The 23,889-nt window shown below is 38.5% G+C and overlaps 1 pseudogene; it reads right to left on the minus strand.

Annotated features, from left to right (window-relative positions):
* Positions 1–23,060, minus strand: part of LOC126086619 (cytochrome P450 3A8-like) — a 36,311-nt pseudogene extending 13,251 nt beyond the window's left edge.
* Between the last annotated feature and the right edge of the window lie 829 nt (positions 23,061–23,889).

The raw sequence follows: 23,889 nt of genomic DNA on the forward strand, positions 1-23,889 counted from the left end.
GAATTCCCATTCTTCGCAGTGTTATCCATAGTTTGTTATGATGCACACAGTCAAATGCCTTTGCATAGTCAATAAAACACAGGTAAACATCTTTCTGGTATTCTCTGCTTTCAGCCAGGATCCATCTGACATCAGCAATGATATTCCTGGTTCCATGTCCTCTTCTGAAACCGGCCTGAATTTCGGGCAGTTCTCTGTTGATATACTACTGCAGCCATTTTTGAATGATCTTCAGCAAAATTTTGCTTGTGTGTGGTATTAATGATATTGTTCTATAATTTCCACATTCGGTTGGATCACCTTTCTTGGGAATAGACATAAATATGGATCTTTTCCAGTCAGTTGGCCAGGAAGCTGTCTTCCATATTTCTTGGCATAGACGAGTGAGCACCTCCAGCACTGCATCTGTTTGTTGAAACATCTCAATTGATATTCCATCAATTCCTGGAGCCTTGTTTTTCACCAATGCCTTCAGAGCAGCTTGGACTTCTTCCTTTGGTACCATCGGTTCCTGATCATATGCCACCTCTTGAAATGGTTGAATATCGACTCATTCTTTTTGGTATAATGACTCTGTGTATTCCTCCCATCTTCTTTTGGTGCTTCCTGTGTCGTTTAATATTTTCCCTATGGAATCCTTCACTATTGCAACTCAAGGCTTTAATTTTCTTTGTTTCCAACTTTCGCATTCCAATCACCAGTAATTATCAATGCATCTTGATTGCATGTTCGATCAATTTCAGACTGAAGCAGCTGATAAAAATCTTCTATTTCTTCATCTTTGGCCCTAGTGGTTGGTGCCTAAATTTGAATAACAGTCGTATTAACTGGTCTTCCTTGTAGGCGTATGGTTATTACCCTATCACGGACAGCGTTGTACTTCAGCATAGATCTTGAAACATTCTTTTTGACGATGAATGCAACACCATTCCTCTTCAAGTTGTCATTCCCAGCATAGTAGACTATATGATTGTCCAATTCAAAACGGCCAATACCAGTCCATTTCAGCTCACTAATGCCTAGGATATCGACGTTTATGCATTCCATAATTGGAAAGGACCTTAGCATTTATAAATCATTTTTACATCTACCATGATCCTTTAATTTACTTGATATCCCATTGAGACAGGTGGAACAGTTACGAATATGGGAGACCCTTGGGAAAATCCTCTAAACAGGGCCTGGAATTCCTGTTATTACCATCTGGGACTTTCTCTTGTCAACAAATGTAACTAACATACTATGATCATTACTTTTAAGTATTCTATGTGCAAGTTACAGTACCCTTTTAAAAGAAAGGCCACGTATGTATACCAAGGTAAGAGAAAATTTAAATGACCAAATCTCCAATTTCACATAAGATTTGTTGTTCAGAAATACTGCTTACTATTATGATACATATACCAGCACAGATATATGATAGATAGATGATAGGCAGGTAGGTAGGGAGATAGATAGCTAGATTAGATAGATAGATAGTTAAGGCAGAGAGTGAGACAGGGAGTGAATCATAGAGAGAACATGGAGAGAAACTAAGTATTGTATAGAAACTATATAAATAATTTGGGGAGAAATTAGTCCTTAATATACCAAGTATGAATAAAGAAAACTATGATTGGATGGTGCCAAGCCACACAATTTCAGCTCCGGGGAAAGTTATAAAGGAAGTCAGAGCCCCACACTGGGGCCATCCTCTGCTGCTAGGACACTCTCCTAGTTGTTGCTTCAAGGTTTAACTGTGAGATATGAGATTCCTTTGTGTTCACTCACTGCCAAACAAGCCACTCCAGCCCCATGGGCAAGGTCTCTTCACACCATAAAGAATTCCAACTTTGCAGAGATCTGCAAACAGTAGAGGCAATATATGGCTATCACTTGGTGCTGTATTGCAGAGGCAATATTACAGAGGTTAACACTTTGGCTCAGGAGCCAGGCACACAGGTGCATATCTGGCTTCCTCACAACTCGATGTACAACCCAGGGAGTTATCCTATCGCTCTGCAACATAGTTTTCTGATATGATACGTTGTCTTAGTTATCTAGTGCTGCTATAACAGAAATACCACAAGAGGATGTCTTTAACAAAGAGAAATTTATTCTTTCACAGTCTAGGAGGCCAGAAGTCTGAATTCAGGGTGCCAGCTCCAGAGGAAGGCTTTCTCTCTGTGTCAGCTGTGGGGGAAGGTCTTTGTCATCAATCTTCCCCAGTTGAGAAGCTTCTCAGCGCAGGGACTCCTGGTCCGAAGGACACACTATTCTCCTGGCTCTTGTTTCTTGGTGGTATGAGGTCCCCCTGTCTCTCTGTTCGCTTCTTTCTTTTGTATCTCAAAAGAGACTGATTTAGACAAAACCTAGAGTCCTGCCTCATTAACATAACTGCCACTAATCCCACCTCATCAACATTAAAGAGGTAGGATTGACAACACATAAGAAAATCACATCAGGTCACAAAATGGTGGACAATAATACAATACTGGGAATCACGGCCTAGCAAGCTGACACACATTTTTTGGGGGGGACACAATTCAATCCATAACATACGTGGATTTAATTATAATCACTATCTCATAGGGTTGTGTGGTAAATATTTACAGCTCATTAAATATCCCCCACATGTTCCAGGCCATTTGCAGTTAGAGGAAACCAGGTTATTAGCTTTCCTAAGGAGCTGTGAGCTGAGGTGAGGTATGTCAACTTTGGGCAAAAGAATTTTGAGAGCCAGCGTGTAACACTTTAGCTCTTTATTCCCATCCAGCATTACCACGATGTCTTCATGTTCCAGCTGCAAGATGGTAGTGAAATAATCAACTTTTATGCTTTTTGCAAAATCTTGCCTTAAAATGGTGGGAAGGCATGCTTGCTAAGGCTCCACCTTCACCCTCCCTCTTCATGCATCATCCACTCACCTTATTGGGCAAAGCTGCATCAATCTCCTTCTGCAGCTTCTGCTGAATATCAGGGTGGGTGGCCAATAAATATGTAAGGAGGGAAAGAGCAGTGCTAGCGGTAGATAAATGATTGGGCTACAGGCTCGGTATCAGTCAGAGCTGAAAGGAGAGGAAATACACATCAGGTAAATTTGGTCAGCGTGAAAAACATCACCATTTAGATGAAGAGAAACCCAAATGAAATTCCCAAATCCCCAGAGGAATAAATGGAAAAGAAATTCAGAGTCATACAGGGAGTAGTCTGCATTCTGATATCTATCTTACAGAGCTGGAAAAATAAAAAACCGTTTTAATCTGGTCTTCCCAGGGTTTATACTACTCTTGACCTTCTGTTCACCACCAACACAGCTGGGTAATTTCAAGAGATAACACTTCCATGTAATGTACAAAGGGTTATAAGTATGACCCTTGGAGAATCCTAGAAGTACTTTAGTTGCCAGTAAAATACTGGGAGCATTCTCTCCAAGAAAAATTTTAATTATTCTACCTAAAGTAAAGCATAAATTTTTTAATAGAGTTTGTTATACTGTATCTTCATTGTAGGGAAAATTAAAAGAGATTTTCATCTAAACACATTTTAGGAAACTTAAAGGTACAGTATTGGGCTACAGATAAACTCTTGCCACTCAAACTGTGGTCCGTGCACCAGCAGAACCAGCATCACGTGGAGCTTTTTAGTAACGCACAATCTCACCCCACCAAACAATGACCGAGTCCAAACCTGCATTTTAACATAATTCCCAGGTAATTTGTGTGCACAGCCTAGTTTGAGAATCATGGATTATACCATTGAGAGCCATCAGTTAACAGAAGACCTGAGGTACAAGTCTTCAAAATGGATGATCACAAACACGCACAGGAACTACAGAGTTTGATCAAAAGCTAGAAGAGTGGGGATTGACCTTTGCGAGGTGATGAGTCACCTTTGGTCTTCGTTCCTGGGAGCTGGAGGATGATCGTACCAACAAGGATCACCCTGGGGGCTGGATATTGACTAGCCTCAGGAGGCATGATGGAAGCTATCAAGGCCACATGGGGAGACCAATAAGAGCCTTGAAAATGGAGGCTGGTTGGTAATCAAGGATGGTCCTCTTTGGGACATGGAAGCTCCACACTGTGACCCCTGCCAGACTTTACCCTAAGCATTTGTTTGTTTATATCCTTCTCGATTGTACTATAACTTTAGTCATAAGTATGGTATACTCTCTGTGAGATTCTCTGAGTCATTCCAACAAATTATCAAGCCCACTGTGGCAGTGAGGGCCAACAGGGGCTGGCGTCTCTTTCTAATTTGTGAACTCTAACCTGCCTCTGGGTAGCTAAGGTCAGAGAAATTCTGCATGGGAAGCTGGTCTGAAAGACGTCCTTCTAATGTGTGAGATCTGGCCCACATCTGAGCTACAGGGTTGGAGAGAGAGGTTGGCGACAACGATGGAGAGTGGAAAGGTGGGGACTGAATCTATCCCCACATTTTGAAGATTGAATTCATGTTGATCCTTACCATGTAGTAAGCCAAAAAAGGTAAGATTTACCCACCTTGCCTCTTGCTTAGTGCAACCCTAATCTAATCAATGGCAATAAAAATAGCACAAGGATGAAAGTGTCAACAAACAGGCATTGCCCACTACGAACTATGGAAATATAGGGTTCAATGAGTAAAATTAGCAATGCTTATTCAGTCATGGCCCAAATGGCATCTTCCTCAGGATGTGCCCCCTCTATTTGCTCTATTTATGCCAAACAAACAGCCCTGGTATTATAAGTTGGCCTCCCTCTTGGTGTTTATCCTGAGAGAAGCTAAGCACGGTCAAGCTCTAGTCTGTTCATCAGAGCTAGATTAAAACCTTCAGACACCTGGAACACTGAAATATACATGATGCCTGCCCCCAACATATAATTTATACTCAAAAACAATATGAAATGTGTGTAAGTGAGGTCTTCAGAGTTCTGACTTCCCAACTATGGGTTCTGTGATGCTGTCACAGCAAATATAACTCTCAAATTCTTTCCCCCAGTTAGAATGAACCCCACAGTATTGAATTAGAATTAGAGTACAAACTCAAGGCTTAAAGCAATGTCATACAAGACAGTAACCACTAGCTACATGTGGCTATTTGAACTTACATTTTAATTAATTAAAATTAAATACAGTTAAAATTCAGCTGTTCACTGGCACTAGCCACATTACCTTTATGGGGCCTAGTTTCTTTGGTATTCTGGGAATCAATCATCAGCTGATTTCCCAAGTATTCAATAGACACACTTACCTCATGGTCACTGTATTCAACAGTGCAGATAGAGAATATATTCTTCATCACCAAAAGTTCTACTGAACCACGTAGTTAGATAAAAATAGAAAAAGAGAGATAGCGATGATGATAGATAGATAGATAGACAAATGCAAATATAAACATAGATATAGGTTTATTTACAGTGATGTGCTTGATTCAGTTCATTCCTGTTCTCTAGACCCATTTGTTAAATATTCAGGAATTTTGTTGGTACCTTAAAACTGATGATGATGAACGTATTCATGTCATGAAAACAGACTATAAATTAGTTTGTTTTTTTTTTTTTTAAAGAGAGAGAGCCAGTTTAAATCACTGGGATGGACATATATTTATGTTTCTCAGTTCTCTGTCAATATATTTTATTTTCTGAATTTTGTCCATGACAGGATCTAAGGACAAGGAAACTTCAGTAGCAATGAGCACATTTAATCCCTAGATTTTGGTTTCTAAATACCATTTCCTACTAAGAAACACTACTGTCCTTTGAGAAATGACTGATTTCAAGGTTGATCAGGTGAAATAGAAGAGAAACCTGGAATATCTCATGCCAGAAAGCAAGAAATCACTCAGAAAAATGATAGTCATTTGAAAAGGACACAACAGCAACTTTGAAAGAGTGCCACAGAAGAAACCTGAGACAGTTTGAGCATCAAAATGAATCATCATAGTGTGATAGTAAGGTAATACTTTATGAGCTCCTACAGATGTAAATAAATAAATGAGGGAGAATGTAAAGTTCTCCCTTACAGTGGAATACCAACTCATAAATGTGGAAGGAAGGGTAGAAATAGAAAACCACCATTTTACAACCATGTTACAAATAATTGCTTCACTCTATAATCAATGAATAATAAAACAGGTCCATGGAAGTTTGAAGAAAAACAAGATAATTACATAGTCTCAAAGGTTTCCCTGACAAAATAATTATTAATGACAAATAAAACTTTGCAGTAGATTAAGCTATTGAATACAACCTTAACCAAGACTTTCAAGTTGGCATCACCAATATTGGGACAATGTACTTCCTGATGTGATGACCTAAAGTAAATTTTCCGATATGAGTTCTGACTAAGGGTTTTGGGAGAAGCCTGGAAATCTACATTTGAAACAAGCCACTTGGGCTCTGATGTGGGTGATCCACAGAACACTGGCTGACCTCTGTGCATGAAATCCTTGGTTTATGGTTGCCTTTCAATCTTCAAACGAAGTTATGTCTGCCTACTTTGGGGTAACACCTCTGGCTGTCATTTATAATTTCTGAATGTGTCTCATTATTTGGGCAGAAATTCTCATATGCCTGGAAAAACTCTGGAATATTTTCAGAACTCCCTTCCTATGAGCCACCCCAGCACTAGCCCCTCAAGTCACTCTCTTGGTTACCTTTATGGGACCCAGTTTCTTTGGTATTCTGGGAATCAATTACCAGCTGAAGAAAATCCACTCAGTACTGGAAGTAGAAAGAGAAATTTCACTGAACCTAAGTGCAGTGCTTGGCCTCTTTCCTGAGAATATGGCTCTTTAAAGTCCATAAAGTCAGACTGGTGTTGCCTGAGTCACCAGTGTACAGAAACATCCATGTGCAAATCTTGGAGAGCAAGATGTTTCCCTGAAAGAAATCCAGCTACCATATATCACTTCTTTTGGGACCTTGCCCTCCTTGATTCTTAGCTTCCTTGGCTTTTGCACACAACTTCCTGACCAAAGAGTTGCCTGCTCCTTCTCCTGCCATATCTTCTTCCTCCAAAAAAAAACCCTGACTTCAGTTTTTCGTTCTTCGGCTATAATGCCACGCCCTCGCTTAGCCTTGTATTACTTCTTCTTAATCAATGACCACACAGATTAACGTTGACATTTCCAGAGCTCATACACTGCTTTCTGTGAGCATCTTCCAATACTCCACCCTCCCAAAACTCCATACAATCATCAATGACACGCTGGGGTACACAGACCTGCTTCCTTTACCTTCTGGCATTCATGTTCTGGTCTCCAGGCCTCATGAAGGCAAAGCTAAGTCAGACATCTTGCAGCTTTAATGCCTAGAGAAGATCCCTACCTACCCTCTTCGGACTATGAGGGGGCTGAAATTAACATGGGTGATATTCGCTGGCTAATCTGAGGTGTCTTAAATTGGAGAATGTAAAACATAAGGCTTGAAATTGAAATGATTGTTATCAGTCAAGATGTAGAAAAATTATAATACCAGTAAATCAATATTTCAACAGTAATTTTTATCATTTGACGATATATTGAAGAGAAGCGAACAGTGCATTTTTTACCTCAACAATATTTATGCAGTAACATTATTATGACCATTATTAAGTTTTAAACCCCGTATCTGTGACCCATTACTTATCTCCTTCCTCAGTCTCCTCATTCTTCATTCACACCAAAATGTAAAAACTCTCTTGCTCTAAACCCTGCAGTTCTCTACATACCTTTTTTTAATGCAGGAAAGTACACAAATCATATATATAAATCATCAAAAAGTGAGCATGAACACTTTTATGTAACCACCACCAGATAGTACCTCTTGATTATCTTTAAGGTGGCATTCTTTCATTATTTGTATAGATTTTGTGATAAAATCAGTAATATCTCTTGGAAACAGAGAAATAATGCTTCACAAATTGGAGTAGGGAATGGAAACAGTGCTGTAGAAAAAGAAAAGAAAAAAGAAATAGTAGTGAAACTGCACATTTTTCTGGAACAATTATAACTTCCTCTACCAATCGGAAGAATAAAAGAGACCAGGGTTCTCAGCCAGGAGCCGTTCTCTCCATGACACTTAAGTGGTTTTCCAGGCCAGTTGCTGAAAAAAGTGGCACCTTCCTCATCCTTGCACCGACCAAAGGCACATAATTAACAATCCTTGGCTCTTTGTCCTTTATGAATTGGACTAGAGTCTCTTGGAGTAAACCAGACCATAGTCTGCTTCTTTAATCGCACTTTTCTAGAAGCAATAGTAAAAAAAAGAGTACAAAGTATGAAATGAAATGAGAAATCAGCAAAAGAGAGAAAATTAGAAAACTCACAAATAATGTAGAATTAAGCAACATTTTCCTAAATAATCAGTCATGGAAGAAATGAAAAGGGGAATTAGAAATTACTTTGAGATTAATTGAAAATGAAGATGCAACAGATCAAAAGTACTGGGATGTACCTAAAGCAGTGCTCAGACGGAAAACAATAGCTGTGAATATCCATATGAAAAATAAGAAAGATCTCAAATCTATAACCTAAAATTCCACCACAAGACACTGGAAGAAGGGCAAAATACACATTTAAAAAGTAGAAGAAAGGACATAATAAAAATTAGAGAAAAAAATTAATGAAATAAAGAATAGAAAACAATAGAGAAAATCAACGGAACTAAAGCTTGGTTCTTTAAAAAGATCATCAAATTTGGGAAACCTTAAGCAAACTGACCAAGGAAAAAGAAGACTCAAATTATTAGCATCAAATATAAAAGAGGAGCAATTACCACCAACGTTACAAAAATTAAAAGAACTACAAAGGTATACTATGAACTATTTCAAGGCCACTAAATCAGATAACATAGCTAAAATGAACAAATTCATAGAATGACAAAAACTGAACAAATAATAAATAGACAATATGAATAGGTTAACAAAAAGTAAAAAGATTGAATTAGCAATAAAAAATATATACATATTTTTGAAGAGAAACCCAAGACCGGATAGCTTCCTTGGTGAATTTAAATAAGAATAAATACCAATTCTTTACAAACTCTTCCAAGAAGTAGAACAGGAGGGAACACTTCCTAACTCATTCTATGAGGCCAGAATTATCCTGATATCAAAATCAGAAAAGCATATTGTAAGAAAAGAAAAATATAGACTCCTACCACTTCAATTCAACATTGCACTGTAGTTTCTAGCCAGAGAAATTAGACAAGAAAAATAAATAAAACATAATCAGATTGGAAAGGAAGAAATAAAACTATATTCTCAACTGACATGATTTTGTATATACAAACCTAAAGAATCCACTAAAAAATTAATTAAAAAAGACCCATTGCTGTCGAGTGGATTCTGACTCATAGTAACCCTATAGGACAGAGTAGAACTGCCCCACAGAGTTTCCAAGGAGTGCCTGGCAGATTTGAACTCCCTACCTTTCAGTTAGCAGCCGTAACACTTAACCACTATGTCACCCGGGTTTCCAAAAAATCGATAGAACTAGTAAATATTCTGCAAGGATGTAAAATACAAGATCAGTCTACAAAAATCAATTGTACTATGATACACTGCAATGAACAATATGAAAATGAAATTAGGAGACCTTCCACTTTCAATAGCATCGAAGACAACAGAATACTTAGGATTACTTGTCAAAAAAAAATGTAATCAAAGGGCAGCTCGAGAAGACGAAGTAAGGTATTATAATGAAATTGCAAAGACCTGGAATTAGAAAACCAAAAGGGAAGAACACACTCAGCATTTCTCCAGGTGAAAGAACTGAAGAAAATTTCAGCCCTTAGAGTTGTAATATTGAAGGATTCTATGGGGAAAATATTAAAAGACACAGGAAGCATCAAAAGAAGATGGAAGAAATATACTGGGTTACTATACCAAAAAGAAATTCGGCCATTTCTGGAGGTAGCATATGATCACGAACAGATGGTGCTGAAGGAAGAGGTCCGAGTTACACTGAAGGCATTGGTGAAAAACAAGGCTCCAGGAATTGGAATACCAATCAAGATGTCTCAACAAACAGATGCAGCACTTGAAATACTCACTTGTCTATGCCAAGAAATTTGGAAGACAGCTACCTGGCCAACCGACTGGAAGAGATCCTTATTTGTACCCATTCCAAAGAAAAGTGATCCAACCAAATGTGGAAATTATCAAACGATATCATTAATATTACACACAAGTAAAATTTTGCTGAATATCATTCAAGAGAGGTTGCAGCAGTACATCTACAGAGAACTGTCAGAAATTCAAGCTGGATTCGGAAGAGGACATAGAACAAGGGACATCAGATGGACCTTGGTTGAAAGCAGAGAATACCAAAAAGAGGTTTGTCTATGCTTTATTGACTACTATTCGATATGTGAATCATAACATATTATGGATAACATTGTGAAGAATGGGAATTCCAGAACACTTAATTGTGCCCATGAGGAACCGTACATAGACCAAGAGACAGTCGTTTAAACCATGCAGGGGATACTGCATGGTTTAAAGTCAAGAAAAGTGTATATCAGGATTGCATCCTTTCACCATACGTATTCAATCTCTATGCTGGACTATATGAAAAAGAACACAGTTATCAGGACTGGATGAAGACTAATTAGCAACCTGCAATAAGCAGGTGACACAACCTTGCTTGCTGAAAGTGAAAAGGACTTGAAGCACTTAGTGACGAAAGTCAAAGACTACAGCCTTCAATATGGATTACATCTCAACACACACACACACACACAAAAATTCTTATAACTGTACCAATAAGCAACATCATAATAAGCGGAGAAAATACTGAAGTTATAAAGGATTCATTTTACTTGGATTCACAATCAACACCCATGGAAGCAACAGTCAAGAAATCAAATGACACATTATATTGGGCGAATTTGCTGCAAAAGATCTCTTTAAAGTGTTAAAAAGCAAAGATGTCACATCAAGGGCTAAGGTGCGCCTGACTCAAACCATGGTGTTTTCAATGGCCCCATATGCGTGTGAAAGCTGGACAATGATTAAGGAAGACTGAAGAGAATTGATGCCTTTGAATTATGCTGTTGGCAAAGAATATTGAATATACCATGGACTTCCAGAAAAACAAACAAATGTGCCTTGGAAGTACAGCCAGAATGCTCATTAGAACCAAGGACAGTGAGACTTCGTCTCACATACTTTGTTTATGTTATCAGTATGAAGCAGTCCCTGAAGAAAGACATCAAGCTTGGTAAAATAGATGGTGAGCAAAAAAAGGAAGACCCCCAACGAGATGGACCCACATAGTGGCTACAAAAATGGGCTCAAGTATAACAACGATTGTGAGGATGGTGAAGATGGCATAAGACCATGCAGTGTTTCATTCTGTTGTACGTAGGGTCACTAACAGTCAGAATCAACTTACCGGTACCTAATAACAACAACACATTTTTTAAAAGAAGAGGAAAACTTACACCCTTAAAAAAAACTATAAAACACTGCTAAAAGAAATTAAAGATCTAAAAAAAAAAACCCGGAAAACATCCCACATTCATGGATCAAAAGACTTAATATTGTTAGGATTGCAATGCTCCCCAAGTTGATCTACAGGTTCAAAGCATTCCCTCCATAAGAAAACATAAGAAATCAGAATCTTAGCTGGTTTCTTTGTAGGAACTGACAAGCTGGTTTAAAATGCATACGAAATTGCAAGGGACCAGAACTGTGAAAACAATCTTGAAAAGAAACAAAGTTGGAGAATTCACACATCCTTATTTCAAAACTTACTACAAACTTACTATAGATAACTTAGCTAAAATAATCAAGGTAATGTGCTATAGGCATAAGTATAAACACTGAGATCAATGGAATACAATAAAAATCCAGAAATAAACCCACCTGACTATGATCGACTGACTGTTGACAATGGTGCCAGGACGATTCCATAGGGAAACGAAAGTCTCTTCACCAAATGATGCTGGGACAACTGGATAACCACGTGCAAAAGAATGAAATTAGACCCTTACCTAACAAAAATAAACACAAAACGGATCAAAGACCTAAATGTAAGAGTTCAAACTCTTAGAAGAAAATACAGATGAATTTTTATTACCTCTGATTTGACAATGGAATCAGATATGACACCAAAAACACAAGCAACAAAAGAAAAAAAATAAATAAACTAGACTTCATCAAAATTAAATACTTTTGTGCTTCAAAGGAACCTACCAGAAAATGAAATTATAATCTACCAATGGCAGAAAAAATTTGCAAATCATATCTCTGATAAGAATTTCTATCTAGAATATATTAAAAACTTCCTTCAACAAAACAAAAAGACAGACAACCCAATTAGAAAGTGGTCAAAGGATATGAACAGACTTTTCCCTAAAGATATACAAATGGCCAACAAACACAAAAAAATGTTCAACATAATTTGTCATTAGGAAAATGCAAATCAAAATCACATGAGGTACCAGTGCATACCCACTGGAGTAGTTACAATAAAAAATATAATATATAAATAAATAACAAGTGTTGGGGAGGATGTGGGGAAGTTGGAATCTTGTGTACTCTGCTGATGGTAGTATAAAATGGGGCAACCTCTGTGGAAAATAATTTGGCAGTTCCCCAATAAGCTCAACATAGAATTACTGTATGACCCATCAATTCCACTCATGGGTATATACCCAAAAGAATTCAAAACATGTATCTATACAAAGAATTGTACATGAATATTTATAGCAGCAATATTCCTAACAGTCAAAGGCAGAAAAACATGCAAAATGTCCATCAACTGAAGAACTGGTTAACAAGATGCAGTATGTCCATATGATGGAAAATTATTTGGCCATAAAAGGGAATGAAGTATCGATACATGCTACAACATGGATGAAACTTGTAAACATTATGCTAAGTGAAAGAAACCCATCACAAAAACCACATAGTATATGATTCCATTTCTATAAAATGACCGAATTAGGGAAATCTAGAGACAGACAGTACCTTAATGGTTGCTTAGGAATGTGGGATGAGGGGGATTGGGACATACGACGGTGAAAGCTAAAGGGTATGAGATTTCTTCTTGAGTTCATGAAACATTCTAAATATGACTATGGTGGCGGTTGCACATATTTGAAAATACTGAAAAACCACTGAACTGTACACTTTAAATGCATGCATTTATGGTATGTAAATTATATCTCAATTAAGGTGTTATTAAACAGAAAAACTAGTAGCCCACATACTTATTAAGAAAAGCAATGGGTCCAAGAAATCAATTTTTATGAGCTTCCTGACTTTTTCTACAAAAGGATCTTGTGGGCTGTTGAGAGAATCGATGTTCACTCCAAATGATGTGCTAGTGATCACATCCATGCTATAGGCCCCAAAGGTGCTAAGTAGAGAAAGAATGACAAGGGAATTTAAAATCGGCATCTCTTCACTATCCCTGTGCAACCCATTCAGCAAGAAGTGCGTGTAAATTCATAGGCCCGGGGAAAGGCAGGGAAAGAGCCACACACTTTCAGAATCATCTGCTGGATCAGCTGAGGGTCTATGTGTCCATCACACTCACTCATGAGGCATTTATCAGGTGACAGCGATGAAGCTGTCCCTGTACTTGGGATGATGTGGACACGAATGTGCATTTGACGCACCTCTGAGCTCTAGGAGCTCAGTAAGAGGGACGCACCTACAAATGAGACAAACTACGCAGTGAATGTTGAGTGCGGAAGATGGCAGATGTGTAAGAGCAGTGCTGGAAAAGTACAAAGGACAGAATAATGAATTCTTCCTAGAAGAGTCCAGAAAGGTGACATCTGATCTAAGTCTTACCTCCCTATAACGTCTATGCCCAGAGCAGGATAATATATAGCATTTTGCTGGTATCCTCAGCCAAGCCACGAATAGGTTTAAGTTGTTCCAAGTTCTACACATGGACTTTCTTGCTTCAACCAATGCCACCCAATAAGAACAAAATGCCTTTCCACATGCACCATTCCAAATACCTTACACTCAACACTTCAGTACTATCAATCATGTTTCTTCTTTCTAAATTTTTTTTTTCCATATTCTAGAAAATATAAGTTGACAAGCAGATAAATGAATCCAGGCCCATGTACACAGAAGACCTTTCCCTCCTGGCTCCCCTATAATTCAGTGTGGGCCACCTTTCTTGGGCACCCCATTGGAATTTTAACACCACACACCTGTGTTTGTTTGATCACTAGCGTAACTCAACTTTGGGAATTTCAAATCAGTGGCAGGCAGCTGGAGGGCCTAGTGACAGAGCTCAGAATCCCAGGAACCACACTCCTACTTACCTTTTCAACGCAACAGGCTTGCCTTTCTGTGCTTCCTCCCTCAGATGCTTCACCAACACGTCTCCATACTGGCCGATGATTGGGAACGTCTAAACACGAAACACACCACCCACTGATAAATATGGAGACTCAAGACCTAGAAAGACCTGGCTTTCCCAAGCAGGGAGCAATAAGTGACGTTTTATCATAAATCTTATGATGTCTCTTCTAGGACATAAAATAAAAGACCATTTTTAGGAAGTACAAACTCAGCTGACTGCTCCTCCTAAAGGAACCTCACTTTCTACCTGTTCGCAGATTGGTTCCTCGAGTTTCTAATTAGCAATTCTCTTTTTTTCTAACCTCCTTGAGTTTTCCACTGGTGAAGGCTGGAGACACCAACGTTTGTATTCTCTTCCACTCTGCATCCTCAGCCATGGTAATGGCAGATTTCATAAATCCATTGGACCCAAAAGCTGTAATTCAAAGCAAAAGACATTTTCCCTACGTAAGTTCCAGAGATCTCCACAGTTGTAGATAATTTGTTGACCAGGCATCAATTAATAAATGCTTGAAGACGCTCCACTAGGTAGCAGACGTAAGCTAGATGTTCAATCAATATTTCTCCCAAATGCTCCCTGTGAGCATGGACACCCAGCCACCTGGTGTGATTTCCAGCCTTTATTTGCCACTTCCCTTTTAAATGCAAATGTACGCCATACAGGCAAATTCTCTTCCCTGGGAACAGAAAGGAAAAAAACCTCACACATCTTCCAATCCAGTGAAGAGTAGAAAGAGATTGCTGGCATAGCCAGAAGACCTTGGCTCAGACCAATTCTGTCTTTACATGTATCTATAGCATGAGCAACTTGAAAGGAGATGTCTTGTTAATGACAGTTTTTTTTTCTAAATAGTAGTTAATACTTTAAAAACTAGGAATATTTGCTAAGTAAAATCATACAATAAGTGGTCTTTTGTGACTGGTTTCTTTCACATAACACTTCCAGGATAACAAATATTCTGGGGAAAAAAAATGAAATTACCCCTTACTTGTTCCCCCGTGAATGGAAAGGAAAGGAAGGAGGTAATTCTATTTCCCAGCTTCAGACTGGCCTATTGAGAAAACCTATTTCAAAACTTTTCCATATTCCAAAATCGTATCTTGTTTTTAAATGGGTACCTACAATACTCAGTCATGATAAAAATTCTGAGCAACTAGGATGCCAAGAAAACTTCCTCAACTTGATAAAGAGTATCTACAAAAAAACTACAGCTAGCATCATACTCATGGTGAAAGACTGAAATCTTCCTCCCAAAGATCAGGAACAGTGAAGAAATGTCCACTCTCATCACTCTTATTCAACATCATACTAGAAGTCCTAGCTAGTGCATTCAGACAAGAAAAGAAATAAATGACAGTTTGGAAAGGAAGAAATATAATTGTCTCTGTTTTCAGATGATATATTGTTGACATAAACAATCTCAAGAATATGCAAAAACCAAAAAGCTAAAAACAACTCCCAAAACTAATAAGTGAGTTCAACAAAGTTGCCGGATACAAGAAAAACACATGAAAATCAAACACATTCTTATATACTAACAATGAACATGTGGAAATTGAAATTAAGAAAACATTACCATTAACAATCACTCCAAAGAAAATGAAATGCTTGGTATAAATCTAAAATGCTTGGTTGCTAACTAAAAGGCTGGAGGTTCAAGTACACCCAGAGGCACTTCAAAAGAGTGGCCTGCTGATCTGCATTTGAAAAAATCACCCATTATGGATCCGAAGTCTCCTGTGACACACATGGGGTTCCCATGAGTTAGAGTCAACTCGACAGCAACTTATTGATTATAAATCTAAGAAAACATGTATAGGATATGTATACCAAAAATTACAAAATGATGATGAAAGGAAATCAAAGAAAACCTAAACTACTAGAGAGATATACTGTGGAAGACTCAACATAATAAAGATGTTGACTTTCCCCAAATTGATCTCTAGCTTTAATTACTTCTTATCAAAATCCAAGCAAGGTCTTTTTAGATATAGACAAGCTTATTATAATTTCATACAGAAAGCAAAGAACCTAGAATAGCTAAAACATTTTGAAAAAGGATTAAAAAGTGGGAAGAATAACTCTACAAGATGTTAAGATTTACCATATAGCTACAGGAATTGACTGTGTAGTATTGGTGGAGGAATAGACTCATAGCTCAATGGAACAGAACAGAGAATGAGAAATAGACCTACACAAATATGACCAACTGATTTATGAGAATGGTGCAAAAACATTTCCATGGAGGAAAGATAGCCTTTCCAGCAAATGAAACTGAAGCAATTGGACATCCAGAGACAAAAAAAACGAACCTCAACGTAAACCTCACACCTTATACAAAAAATTAACTTGAAATGAAACAAAGACTTAAACATAAATGTAAACAATAAAACTTAAAAAAAAAAAAAGGTGGAGATGATGAAAAAGGAGGGGAAGACTAAGATGAAGAAGAATAGGAAGAGGAAGCAGAAGGGGAAGAATGAGGAAGAGGAGAGAAAGGAGAATGAGAAGAGGAAGATCTTCAGGACCTAGTGTTAAGTGAAGAGTTTTCAGACTTGATATCAAAAGCAAAATACAAAAAAGGAAAAATTAATAAGTTGGCCTCATAAAATTTTTTTTTTTAAGTTGGCTCAGCTAAAGACCCTGTTAAGAAGAAAAGACAAGCTACAGAATATGACTGTAAAAGACTAGCAACAGGGAGCCTCATGGTGAGGGAGCAGTTCTATATCTTGATTGTGATGGTGGTTACACAAATCTACACGTGTGATAAAATTGAAATAGAGCTGCACACGCACAAAGGCACATGCAAGTGAGTGCACATAAAAGAGATGAAATTCAAATAAGCTGTGAATATACTAATGTCAATTTACTGGTTTGATACCATACAGTAGCTAGACAAGATGCTAACATTGGGAGAAACTGGATGAATGACACAGGAGACATTCCTGTACATGCCTGGGGTTTTTTGTTTGTTTTTCAAACCTCCTGTGAATCTATAATTATTTCAAATTTAGAATGTAAACAAACGAATAAAACTTTCAATGAAAAAATTGATACTTACCCTCCGGTTTGTGAACGTAGAATAACGTTCTCTCACCAGTATTATCTCGATCATGTCTGGATCTGTGATGGCTATCCAGGCTGTGGACCATCATAAAACCTAGGCCAGGCAACAGAGCTGATTAATCTCATCAAACTCAGTTATGCAGCTGGAGCTATTCCCTAGGAGCCACATGTTCATCCTCATTAGACAAAACGCAGACTCCTAGTTGCCCAATACACAGAAACATTTTCCTCTAGTTCAAGTTAAGATACGATACACAGCAAGCTTCTGACCAAAGAACCACCGAAGCTCTCATGCAATGAAGGGACATGTAAAGACAAAATAGCTCTTAAAAGAGATCATGGTTAGAAAGAACATTAGAACAAGTGTTAAAGTGAGGTGGTGGACACATGGCTATGTCTTATGTCATTCTTTGTAATTTTTTTATATGTTTAAATATTTAGTTTTTGGAAAGACATCAAACTCATTGCCATCAAGTTGATTCCAACTCACAGCTATTCTATAGAACAGAGCAGAACTGCCCCATTGGGTTTCCAAGGCAAGACTGGTGGATTCAAACTGCTCACCTTTTTGTTAGCAGCCATAACTCTTAAACACTGCACCACCAGGTTAGTGAAAAATTGAAGGCAAGAAATTATCTAAGAGCAAAATGTAATTAATTAAGCACAGTCCATCCACTCAGTCGTTTAAAATCACCATTTTGAAGACATGTCAAAATGTGAACAATGCATATGGTATTATTAGACAAAAATTGTAGACATACTGATTATGAACATGTAAAAATACATGTACACATAGAAAAAGATGTAGAATGTTCAAAAAGTAATAACAGAATTATGATTTTTTGCCCTATTTTCAAGAATTGTCTTATTCTTTTACAGTTTTGTTTTTTAATGTTATTTTACCTACTAAGGAGAGGTCTTTGGTAGCATTAATGCTAGAAAAATTTTGGAAGAAGTATAAAAAGGTATAAAGGAATATAGAGGAGCATGTATGATTCATCTTTAATTTTCTTTTTATTACTGACAGTTATACTCATACGCAGACCCCAACTGGGCCTCAGCTCCATGTTGATGATATTATCAGGGAAATCCCAATTTTGACACATGTGCTACACAAAAGCTGAGTCTTTCTATGTGATATATCCAAATTGGGCTGCTCTTCTGGCATTAAAATGTCCACTTGTGGGAATAAACAAATGGAATGAAGTATAAGTTTACTTACACTGTCCTGACATTTTGCTCTCAGTTACAAGTCATTTGAATTTGATAGAACAAAATGTAATATTTTCCAAAAGTCGCCTATTCTTTGACTTCACAGAGGAACCTCAAATGGCTCTGTGATCGTATATAAAACTTGCTGAGAACCACTGCACTTCCTAGTATCCATTTCCTAAACTATTCTGAAGCAAGGGGTTTTGAGTAAGTATAGAGGATATTTAGTGTTGATCCTCAGAAATAAGTTATTAGGATGAAGCCTATTAGGAATTAGCACCTACTAGAAGGATTCGAAGGAGCCCTGGTAGAGCAACAGTCTGCACTCCGCTGCTAACCGAAAGGTTGGTAGTTCGAATACACCCAGCGGCACCATGAGAGAAAGACCTGGTGATCTGTTCCATGTAAAGATCATAGCCAGGAAAACACTATGAGGCAGGTGTACTCTGTCACGTGGGGTCACTATGAGTCAGAATTGACTCAACCACACACAACTACAAAAACAGAAGGGTTTGAAATAATGCATTTTTATGAAATTAAAAAAAAAAATTTTTTTTTATAGTAGGAAAAAATGGAAAATAATGCTAGCAGTCTCTGCCCATCAAACTCTAGAGAAAATCGATTATCTGCAATTTTCCAGGCCTCATTCAGATTGTAGACTTTGACACCTGGAGACATATGGGATCATAGGTATGGCATTTCTCCTAGAGCATTACAAGAAATAGTTCATCCTATGAGGCTCTGGGCTGTGATTGTCCTCCACACAGCTGAGTGCCTCATCGCAACAAGTTTACCCAGTAGAAGTTTCCAGAATACTCACCCCCATAATTTTCCATACTTTTCAGAGCATTTCATGTCAAAATCCCACATACCCTGCAAGGAGAAACAAAATAAAATTAGATTATAAATTCAAACATACTCAACCTTTTTCTGGGGCAAAAAAGAAAAAAAGACTGCAATCAAGCTTACTCTCTATTATGGACTGAAATGTGTCCCCCAAAAGGATATGTTGAAATCCGAGCCTTCTGTACCAGTGAATGTAAACTTCTGGGGCAACAGGACCTCAACAATAGACTCAAACATATCAAAAACCGTGCGGATGGTGCAGGGTCAGGTAATGGCTCATCCTATTACGCGTTAGGTCGTCATGAGTTGCAGCTGACTCTACGGCAACTAACGACAACAAAGATGTTATCAGCTGACTGACATAAGGTCACACTGGAGTAGGGTGGGCTCTGATCCAATATGAATGCCATCCTCATAAGAAGAGAAGAAGTGACACAGACATCAACACAGGGAGAATATGGTCCTGTGAAGACCAAGGCAGAGATGGGAGTGATACATCTACAAATCAGGGAATGCCAAGGGTTGCCAGGAACCACCAGGAGCTAGGAAGAGGCGAGGATGGATCTTTCCCAAGAGTCTTCACTGAGAGCACTGCCCTGTCAACACCTTGATTCTGGCCTCCACAACTGTGAGGCAATCAATTTGTTGTTTTAGGACACCAACTTTGTTATACTTGTGATGGCAGCCCTAGGAAACTATTACACTATCTTTTCACTATCAGATAAAGGGAAATTCTTCTTCAGAGATACGTTAGGAGTAAAGAGGGAAAATAGCTGAGATATTCTAAATGGAGAATTTAAAATAACTTGAATTTTCTCCAAGTATTATAGATGCTGAATGATGTAACCTTTTCTATAAATAATAAGTAACTCTTTGTCTTTCCGAAATGTTTTTGCTTTTGTATACCATGTCTCTAAAATCTCATAACCCTCTGAATAATTACCTCCATGGGAACTCCAGAAAACTAAAGCTTGGAGAAAATGAGTGAGTGTCCCATAGGGCAGTTCTACTCTGTCATATGAGATTATTACGAGTAGAAAGCGATTCAACAGCACCTAACAGCAACATGCTCTTGTTTAAAAAAAAAAAAAAAACTTTAGTGGTTAAATATCTGAAGTTGACAACCACCATCTTGTCTCAGCGATACTCCCTGTTCATCTTCACTCATAAATGCTTTGATGGAAAAGAATAAAGGCAGAAAGATCTTGTTCTAGCTCTCAAATCCCTAAAAGATGTCATGGGTAGCAAGAGCTGGGTAAAGCCATGGAAATAACTACGGAGGTTTAGCAGTTCTTGAGAGAATGTAGTACGAGCAAATTACTAGATGGTGAATATTTCAAGTGCCTAGTAATCTAAAGTTCAAAATCTATCCAGGAGGAACAACAACAAAAAAATAAAATAAATTATTTTTTTAAAACAATCTATCCAGGAAAGAAAACAAAAAAAGGAACCCAGAACTCATGCATGCTAGAAGCAGGAGAGTTTGAATCTAGCCCACACAACTTAATGAGCCACTACCAAGGCTCCCCTTTTTTGTTTCTCTTAACACTAAGGACCACTGTGCCTTCTTAGGAAGAAGCATCTGGCAGAAAGATATTCCTCTTCATAATGTTCACAATGGTAGAAGATCAAGCCTTGTGCTGAATAGGCCAGGGAACTGGACTGTCAGACTGGGGCAGAAACCTCAATATTTGACAATAGAGCCCTATAGGGAATCCAGGACAATGTTCTCTATAGCATATATACAGCTTCTAGAAAGCTCTAGAAATTTTTTCCTGAGGAAGGGCATTTGTATTGATAGAACTGAGCAGGCATATGCAACCATGAGAAGCAAAAGAGCGAGCTACTACACTCACCTTGCGGTAGGCCAGGACCGTTCCCACAAAAGGCAGAGGCTTGGGCCCAGGAATCCCGAGCTTCTTCAGAACAGTGTGTGAGTAGGTTCCATATCTATAATGTAGGTTACCAGGTCACCAGGACTGTAGTATAGATGCCAGTGTTAGGGAGATAACATGTAGGTGATAAATAACAATAACAACTCCAACAGCAATAATCACACTTCATCATCATTTCCTTTCCCACCTCCACTGTGAGACCCACAAAAAGAATTGATGTTTAGTGAAAAGCAGCTAAAATCACCCTGAAACCAAATCTAGAGTGAATACTTGATAAAGGTTCCCAAACTTTGGGATCTGAGGAGAGTCAAGCTGGAACTTTTCCAGGGTCTTTCCTTGTGCCTGTTTCATAAGTGGACTCTTGCAGGTTTGGGCGGTTCCCATTCTAATAAGAGAGATCCTTGGGTGGCACAAAAGGTTGTTGTTACCAAAAGGTCGATGATTAGAACCTGCCCAGTGGCACCATAGAAGAAAAGACCTGGTATCTACCTCCATACATATTACAGCCAAGAAAACCAAATGGAGCAGCTCTACTCTTAACGCATAGCTTTGCCATGAGTCAGAATCGACTCGATGACACAAGACAACTCTAGGTAGAAAAAAGAAAAAGACCTTTCTGTCCTGATGGTTTTGTGTAATTGCATCCAATTTATCATGGAGGGTTAACAAGAGTGATGTCTTTCTTACACTTTGCTCTGACGTGTTTATTATACTTTTCCTTTACTATATTCTCTGCTCCCCATTTTAGGATCTGGTCCTTCTCAAATATGCCTTCATAGAGAGGCCTCAGAAGAGCCACAGTTTCTGATGTTTGTATCTACATCTGTAGACAGCCCTTGCCACTCCAGTGTTACTGAGAGGTGACCGACTAGAGGAAGACGTGAGGCTGAGGAAGGAGTTGTTGATACCCATTTCCAGCAAAGCTGCTTGTCCTACAAGGTTAGAACCGTAGAAGCAATTTAGGAACATGTGCCTGAAATGTATAAATGGTTCAAAACGCCCTACAAATGTATTCGGTTAAAAGAGAAGGGACTTTCTAAAATCCAGGCAACTTCCTGTTGCTATCCAACTTAAAACAAGCAACCATAAAATGTCCCAGCCAGTTGAAATGACACCTTCTTTCCTCTTCTTTAGAGTTACCGTTTAATTCAATACAGGTTCCAAATATTTTGTACAAATCCAGCTAATCTTATAACATGCAAAAAAATAAAACCGTAAAAGGACATGAAGGTCAGTGATAACAATTTAAAAAGGCAGCAAGCCAAGGAAAGGTATGGAAAAAAAAAAAAGTAGATGAAAATCATATTGCTATGTGAAAGGCCCCTTTTGCTCTAAACATTCCCCATCAGAGTGGCCAATTTTTTTAAACCTTCCTCTGCTGTATTCTTGTTGATTTGTGTAGGTCCAAGTGGTAGTCAATCCCTAGGAACAAACAATGTCACTAAACACTTCTTGCCACAGAAATTGGGGTTTGGGGGTGGGGTGGGGATGGTTTAAGAAAGAGTAACTTCATAGGATCTGCATAAGATGACTAATATCACCAGTCATGGCTTTGTAGCAGCCAACAGTTAAGCAACTTCCCCTCTGCTATCTCTTTTTTTATCTTCAAAACAGCCAGGGGAAAAGTGGCCAGAGAAACAACAATCATCCCAAGTCCAAGGTCTCAGAGGTAGCTGGAAAGCTACTCACAGGTAGAGAAGCACCAGGCTGGTGGCCAGGAGAATCCAGGACTCCATGGAAAAGCTTAGGATCAAATCCATGGTCACTTTCCTTGGCCGAGTGTATCCTCTGGGTGTTCCTTGGAGATGTGCCTCTGGGTCCCCCCAGCACTGCACAGCCTCCTTCCCATACCGTCTGTGACTCAGGGAGGCTGCTGGCAGGCTTATACGCTGGCAGGTAGGTAGGACTCAAGCAGCAGCCAGTGCAACAGCCAGCTGAACTCCACACGCGGCCTGGGGAGTTCTAGGTGCGTTCCCACCTGGCACTAGGCAAAGCATCGAAGCACACCTCCACTTTGACTTACCTGGAGTTCACACTTTGTGGGAAATAAATAACTAAATAATTCAGTGTTATCAGCAAAATGGAAGGTTATTAGTTATTAGTTCTTATCAGAAATTCCAACTGAATCTTACGGAGTTATTAGCTGTCTATATTACCTATGGATTTAAAAATGTTGCTGTTAGTTGCCATCAAGTTAGCTCCGACTCATGGTGACCTGATGTATAACAAAACACAACATTGTCCTGTTCTGGGCCGTCCTCGCAATAGCTGTATGTTTGAGGCCATTGTTGCGGCTATTGTTTAAAAATAAACATTATAAATTGTTTTAAAAAAAAGGAATTTCAGTGAAGCCGCTGGCATTAAAACTACTGTGACCTTCCTTGTCAGCCATGGCTATTCTCACTACAAAATTCTTGAAATTCCTCTAAACAAGTCCAGGAAACTCATGCAGTTTCCTCAACCTCAATGGCTTTTGTGTATTCTGAAGGCTCCTATTCATCTTTCTAAGCCCAGCTCAGACAGAACCCCCATTGTCAGAGTCCAGCCTCCCCAACTACCTCAAACAGATTTAACCACTTTCTCCTCTGC

The sequence above is a fragment of the Elephas maximus genome, chromosome 12 (assembly GCF_024166365.1).
Source record: "Elephas maximus indicus isolate mEleMax1 chromosome 12, mEleMax1 primary haplotype, whole genome shotgun sequence".
Lineage (NCBI taxonomy): Eukaryota > Metazoa > Chordata > Mammalia > Proboscidea > Elephantidae > Elephas > Elephas maximus.